Raw genomic sequence first — 8,810 nt, 5'->3', positions numbered from 1 at the left:
TAGATTAATATACTAATATCCTTAAAATAATTCTAATAATATCCTTATTACTACACTAGTAATCATATATTTGTATTAGAATTCTTGGATGAACACTTTGATGATTTCTGAAACCTTTTTTTAGAGAGATGAAGATAGAGTAAAGTGATGAGTAATAAATGAATACTGCACTAGTAAAAATAGAGAACAATTTCTCTATATTTGAAGGGGAGTGTCGGCACTATGGGGGAGAAAATGCCAATGCATGGTGCTTCCCTTTTAGGTTTTGTTCTTCTCAAAATGCTAGGTGTAAGACTAGGTTATCTTAGGGTTATTATTTTATTTGCTATACAATATAGACAAATACATGTTATGTATCTATATCTCATTACTTAACATATTCTTATATGTTTCAAATTTAATTAGTAATAAAATAAATTACTAACCTTATGCATGCAAACTAAAATAAATAAGTGAAGAAATCATTTTCTCACCATATGTATTTCGGTCAAATGGGCACCAACAAGATCTCCTTCTTGTTAGTTCTTGAGCTTTCCAATATTGGATGAACATACATGACCTCAAAATAGAAGCCCTCCAATTAGTTGCACCCAAAACTATCCCTAAATTCCACAAACTAATATGTACTAGATATTTGTAATGTGGTTTACCTTAAAATTTATTACTAAAACTCATATACTACTACTAGTATTATTAGTAATTGATATGAAAAAATTAGATTCATAAAACTTGGTTTTATGAAGAACAAGAGAGAGAGGTTTATATTTTTTTTTAAAAACATAAGAGAATGAAAATTGAGAGAAAAATCACTCAATATAGAGAGCAAAAACCGGTTGGTGTGGAGTGTGGTAACACTCTATGATTTTTCCTTTTTGTCTTCACAAGACAAAAATGTGTAAGTCTTTTGCATTGTCATGTCACTATCAATTGTCATAGACAAATGAACAAGACAAGTGAATAAGACAAAAACTACTAAAAACCCACCTAATTTCGGTTTATCTAGTGTAATATGGAGTCCATTTTATTTTTGTCAATTGTACAATTGTATGTCATGTGACATGTGACATGTCTTATGTCATGTTTTAATTTAAAATGCATATTTAACAAATTAAATATCATTTATAAATTAAATAAATCATATTTAACAAATTGACTAGTAATTTAAAATTACTTTCTCATAAAATGGACATTTAATTACTAGTTAGTATAATTCACAATATCTTGTAATTATAACTAACTTATCATTCTCATCTCGCGTGTTTCGCAAACACCGATTAATATTAGTAATATAACTTCTTAAATTACTAAATAAAATCTCATTTAATCACATTATAATAAGATGTCATGTTTCTCTCTTATGATAATAATTTGTTCAATTTTAAGGAATTAATTAATCTGTATCGGTATACAATTAATTAACCTTTTCAATTAAGGGAATCGTCCTTTAGGTGTGACCTCAAGGGATCAACTGATCACCACCGTCGCACGACAGTAATGTCAAACTCTAGCCAGCCAATCATTACTGATATGTGTGGACCAGTTGACTATATATGTAATGTATCATCCCTTTCGTATTCTTGGTATGAGATTTAATAATGATATTTAAATCATGTGATCGCACTATTGTTGAGGACACATTTCCCAACAATCTCCCACTTGTCCTCGACAAGTGTGCGTCACCAATTCTCTTGTCCTATTACTATCTCCCACTCAATGCAAGGTGTCTTTCGGGTCGTACTTGCAAGTGATCATATCGAGAGTGGTTTCTTCGATCTGGAGAATAACTTGATTGACCGGAATTTATCCACCATTGATACCTTCCGAGCGTGGCCACGCATTTCCAGTTCATTACTCCTCGAGTGGCCCTGAGATATTGTTTTAACCCTGACAAGGGGGTGGACAATTCCTATCGCACTTATTCCCTTCGACTAGCCACAACCATCATAACCCAAAATATGCCCATTTGACCCCATTTACGAAGGTCGTAGTAACACAAATCAAAGTTAATCTGAAACTGTGACATCTTAGGTGAACAGTCTTTAGTCAAAAGAATCGACTCATTAGAATACTATAGTAGCTCTCGCCACGACCAGGCTTTATAAATTTGCCAGAACTCTATAAGCGGTCACTGCCCGACAAAGTGTTCCTAACAGTTTGCCTATGTGATCGACTAGTCATCTCACATGACTCTATGGCACTTGAACTTGCCATCAATCGCATCACACTCTAGTCACTTCGAGATGTCACCTCATACAAGTGACTATGGGCGAATACAATGCTAATCCGTGTTCACTTTAACGGGGTTCAATGTTGTCTCTACAACCCGTTTGGATGTAACAAAGTATAAAAGGAGTTTTTAAAAGTAAAAACTCGAACGACAAATGCGATTATCACATATGAATAGTCAATGCCTGATTACTATTTCATGTTCTATAATCTAATTTGTTCTTGTATGTAGTTGTTCATTTCAATTCAATTGAAATGACATGACTCATCATGTTTAGCTTATGAGAAGGCTTTGGTTAGTAGGTTTTATCAACTTCTTGTACCTTACTCAACCTTACTACATACTCGTTTTCCTTTGTAATGTATACATTTGCATTACAAAACTTTCTGAGTACGTGTCGAGATCCAATCAAGACATAGGCCCTCTAGCCTTAAAATAGCTCCCATTGTTTTCACAGTGTACGGGACTTTCTGAGTACGTGTCGAGATCCCATGATTGCAAGTGTACTCAACTTCCGTTGTAAATATTTCTCATTATTCTTTATTGCCTAGAACGATTCTAGAAAATCTATTTCTTAAATAACATAGCCGCAATGGTATCTTAACCATCCTAATGTGTTTTGATTATGGTTTTGTCGGAAACCATGCGCAATCTCAATTGTCAATTGTCACTTGTGTAACACCCTTACACAAAATTGCATCATAAACACTTTGCTTTACTTCCTTAATGCTTCTGCAAGCACTTAAGGGTAATCTTTATGGCTTACTTGGTAAAGATTACTTATATTCGATTATGAAAACAATTCATCATACTCAAAGTATATGAAGTGTTATACATCATTACTTATTTAATTGATCCTCAAAATGGAAGCAAATGGAATCAATCAAATATGTTCAATTTAATTGAACTAGTCATGAATCTTATCAACATAAGACTTCTTATTGACGCTAATATCATGTGGATTTAACTTCTTAAATCATTCGCAATGATCAATATGTCATCCACATATAAGACTAATTAAAATTTCCGCAACTCCCACTAAACTCCATGTATAAACACAATTTCTCGACTTATCGAGAAAAGTTTTATAACATGATCAAATCATTGATTCCAACTCACTGATGTCCTACTTAAGATTCTCTCTTAAGTTTCACATTATCTTAGGATTGCAAGAATCTACAAAACTCAAGACATGTATTGAATACATTCCTTCTAATTGAAGAAGTGGGTTTTAGATTTCACTTGCTATGTATTTCATAATAATGAAACACAATCCCTAAGAAGATCCAAATAGACTTAAGCATTTCAACTAGTGCAAAACACTTTGCCACCAATCAAGCTTGAAATCTAATCAAGCCTTTTTATTTCGGATTTTCATGGCTCTAAGCCTTATATTAAGTTGTGACTTAAACACTGTCATGTAAGTCATATGTTTATTACTTTCCAGAAGTAATCAACTTGAATAAAATAATTTCTTTGTAAGTTATAAGCTCTTTACTTTCTTAAAAGTAGCATGAATTCATCATTTTTAACAAGTGACGAATTTAACCTCCTAGGTTTTAAAGAAACAATATTTTACACAAAACGTCTCATGTAGCCAAGAAAGACCAGTTTCTTGCGACATAACATTCTTTGTGGCTCTTGAATAATTTTCTCCCACTCTGTCTTCTAGAAATAAACTTGTATTTTAGAAAGACAGCTTCACGAGCCACAAACCCGGTGTACTCGTGATTATAATAAGGAAAAATGAACATTTGTTTCTTTTGAAAACTTACAAACATGGTAACCTACCATTTCATATCTCATATGATTCGTTTTAGATTTAGTGGAAAAATGATTTAGACAAAAATGATAAAATCCCCAAAAGGATCAAGTAACTCAAAGTAACTTGATTGAAGTCCAAACCATATCGAATAGCGTTTGAATTCTTATCCAACCACACATTATTCCATAATGCGTGATAAGAAAGATTAACTTGTGATACTATATCACATTTCCTTTGGCTTATATCAAAGTCTTCACTTTGATAATCCCATCACGACTAAATCGTGCTTCTTTGAACATTTGAACTTCTTCAAAGATTTCTCTATTTACCTTATTAAGTGAACACATTAGTGTCAACCTAAATCGTTGGTAAAAGAAAATGATCAACCTATTTTGGATCAATGATTTACAACCTCGATCTCCTTTTAACCAAAGGCACGAGACATCTTGCTTTGAATACAAGATACGCATAAACCATTAACAATCTAATGGTTTAAAGAGTACTCGATAACTCTTTGCGTTCATTATTCTAGAATTTAAGGTTTAATCTTGGGTTACCAATTTGAGTCTTACATCATCTACATGATATATCATTCTAGTTTGGTTTAGAATATAATCACCTTGATAATGGGCTAGCCATACATCAAATCGTGGTGTATAGGGTCACAAAAGTGAAAACCTCTTTTGTATCTTAACAAGTTTATATTCTTATTTAGAGTTTATGCACTTAATAGTCACAATTAAGTACAACTTTAAATCCAAAAACTAGATTGAGTACACAATTACTCTATCTCTCGACATTATTGTTGCTAGTCGTCATATTCTAATCATCTTATGTGTCGAAGACAATGATGAAAACCTCCACTGGTTTCTAATATTGATGAAGTGGTACTAGCAAAATTTATGTTTAATCAAATAAACATTTAAAGAAGAAGGTCCCATTAGATGTCCCACAACTAACTTGTTGATTCTTCAATAATTTGGGGTAGTTTCCTTTCTTGTGTCCAACATTTAAGACAATGGAAACTTTATCGGTCGGGATTGATAGGTTTAGTATTGCTATTCTCAACAACTTTACTTTCAACATTACCTTGTATCAATTCCATTATAATCTTTACTTCTTGAACCTCATTCTCATCTTAACGGTTTAAGAGAATGCTCCCACTCATTTCAATGAGTCTTTGCTTTGAGAAGCAAAATTGAATTCATGAAGATTACTCTTCATTTGTTCGTTTTAGTCTTAAAACTTTCATTAAAGTGGTTGCGATATTTTGGTCAATTACGAATTCCAACAAATCTAATTACCAAAACAATTTATCATTTCAAGGTACTTAATTCAATTAAGTATATGAAAAACAATCTATTGTAAGTAGATGTGTTAGTCAAGAATCAAAAACCTGTTTGATAATGAATAACTTTAATCTATACTCTTTACAAGAGATCCTTAGCAATGGTTCATTTGAGGTTTTAGAAGCAAATTCATATTTGTCTTTAGTTACGATGTTTTAATGGAGATTTGAATCAAAAAACGAAATGATATCGTATATGAATTGTGGTAAAGAAATAGAACAAAATGATAACGGAATAATGAAAACTGACACATTCATCGTTATAATAATACTAGTAAATAAGTTAACAAGATATGAGCATTTATGTAGTGACCTCTACCCAACTACAATAAATGATTCCAAGACCCAAATTCATATTAACTTGGGCACGGTGTGGCCGATAAAACCCTTATCAATATAATTCGGTGGATTAACGCTTTAATCGATTCTACTTTTAGAACTCTTGGTCGATAATATTACATTAACATTTATCTCTAGCCCAAAACACATTCAACAAGGGCACGGTGTGGCCGATAAAACCCTTATCGAAAAACTTTTGTTGAGTTCAATCCAAATTTCGAATAAATGTGTCCATGATCCAAACCCACATTAACTTGGGCACGGTGTGGCCGATAAAACCCTCATCAACATGAATTCGGTGGATAGACATTTATCACCCACTTCCCCTACGTAACAAGGTTTGTACCCCGGTGTGGCCGAGTGCACTCCCTCACGAAATAGGTTTTCATGGTTTCTACTCTTTGGTAAGGCTATGTCTCAATTGATTGTTTTAGCGAGAGGTCATGTCAATTTATTATCTATCACGTTTTAAGTGAACTAAAGCGGTGAACTACGATAATTTTAATTGACACGGTCGATATACTCGATTAAAAGATGATGCATGTTTTAGTTATGGCGATTTAGCGATGCATGCGACATATAAATAAAATGCAAAGCATAAATTTAAATCCTAGTATGGCCTTCCTAAAAATAGAAAATCTAATTAACTATTACATATTCGGAAACCAACTCCATTGGTCCCTTGAACTTCGGTTTTGGCACGCATCTCGAGGTAACACCGTCTTTATGTATCGCCTTCTTGAGTGACACCGTCTTCGAGGAACTCCGGAATAATTAAATTACATAACAAATTACATAATTTCCTATTATACATTTGTAATTAAAATAAAATAAATCTATTAAATTACAAAACGGTGATACGAGATCACAAAAATTACAAAATTACAACCGAATCGATATTCCCATACATTTCGGGTATTACCAATTAAAAAACTAAGGCCATACTAAGTAAAAATTACATAATTCAAAATTACATAAAATAAAATTATGACAATCATAAATAAAATGCAGCATTATAACATGTATGAACATGTCCAATTTTATGCTAAATCGCCTTTAAGGAGCCAATATCGTATATTAAACGGTTTTTACGGATTTGCGTGATTCAACCTTTTAAAATCACAATAAATTACATAAAATCATATTTATGCACAAGTTAATTACCCTAACCATCTTAGGACTCAAAATTAGTCTTCACTAATAATTTGACTATAATTAACTTATATTTCTTAATTTGTTCATTAATGGACCTAAAATTACAATAAAATAAGCTATAAACTTCAAATAAATCACAAAATTCAAATAAATTTGAAATTTGAAATTTAAACTTATGAACATTCTGGAAAAATACCATGACACTCATAATGTTCAAAAACTTAGGTTAAAATTTCGAAAAAATTATCGGAAAAACTATGTTGCGGTTTATCGGATTTATCAATTATAATCATAAAAACATGAGAAAAATTATATACATCAACTTTTCAATTTTAGATCTGAAAAAGATAATAAAATGCAACATGTGACGTTTTTCCTTAGTCATGAAGTATGTTTTAGGAATTATTCACTAATTAAGTCACTATTTATGTTATTTTTCATCAAAAATCCATAAATCATGCATGAAGACTTTATTATAGCCTATTATTTTACATACATCTTGCAAAATTGCATGTGACAACATACTAAATTTCTATGACCAGATTCGAAATATTTCTCATATTAACCCATTTTTCATTTAAATTCGATTTTTTTATCATGAAAACTCCATATTTCGAGCATAAGAACTCCAAAAATTTTGAAAATTTCCAGATCATCTAAAAATAATATATGTGAAAATATATCGAAAAACCACTGGAAAATTCGAAGTTTAGCTAATTTTAGTCCGAAAATGACATTTTTATCATAAAAATCACATTTTAATGCCAATATTATATAAAATGAACAATAAAAATCCATAAATTAACCAAAATATCCTAAAACATTTTAGGACCAGAAACTTTAACATGCATAATTTGTTTCGTGATGTTTCATAATAACACAAATTTATGAGTTTTATATGTTAATCGTATAACTCGGAAAAACTATAACCGATTTGCATGCAAACAACCTTGTGCTCTTGATACCGCTTGTTATGTATCTATATCTCATTACTTAACATATTCTTATATGTTTCAAATTTATTTAGTAATAAAATAAATTACTAATCTTATGCATGCAAACTAAAATAAATAAGTGAAGAAATCATTTTCTCACCATATGTATTTCGGTCAAATGGGCACCAAAAAGATCTCCTTCTTGTTAGTTCTTGCGCTTTCCAATATTGGATGAACATACATGACCTCAAAATAGAAGCCCTCCAATTAGTTGCACCCAAAACTATCCCTAAATTCCACAAACTAATATGTACTAGATATTTGTAATGTGGTTTACCTTAAAATTTATTACTAAAACTCATAAATTAAATAAATCATATTTAACAAATTGACTAGTAATTTAAAATTACTTTCTCATAAAATGGTCATTTAATTACTAGTTAGTATAATTCACAATATCTTGTAATTATAACTAACTTATCATTCTCATCTCGCGTGTTTCGCAAACACCGATTAATATTAGTAATATAACTTTTTAAATTACTAAATAAAATCTCGTTTAATCACATTATAATAAGATGTCACTTTTCTCTCTTATGATAATAATTTGTTCAATTTTAAGGAATAATTAATCTGTATCGGTATACAATTAATTAACCTTTTCAATTAAGGGAATCGTCCTCTAGGTGTGACCTCAAGGGATCAACTGATCACCACCGTCGCACGACAGTAATGTCAAACTCTAGCCAGCCAATCATTACTGATATGTGTGGACCAGTTGACTATATATGTAATGTATCATCCCTTTCGTATTCTTGGTATGAGATTTAATAATGATATTTAAATCATGTGATCGCACTATTGTTGAGGACACATTTCCCAACAATACAAACAAGCCCATTTTAAGCTAGCAAAAACGGTGCACTTGTAAAAATGGATTTCCATTTTATTTTGTCAATTGGTCAATTTTCACACAATATGTCACATGTAATATGTAACAAGATATTAATTAATTTAATGTATATTTATCAAATAAATATC

Source organism: Silene latifolia, chromosome 6, assembly GCF_048544455.1.
Source record: "Silene latifolia isolate original U9 population chromosome 6, ASM4854445v1, whole genome shotgun sequence".
Classification (NCBI taxonomy): Eukaryota; Viridiplantae; Streptophyta; class Magnoliopsida; order Caryophyllales; family Caryophyllaceae; genus Silene; species Silene latifolia.
The sequence above is the reverse complement of the archived record's forward strand: the minus strand, read 5'-3'. Positions refer to the sequence as shown.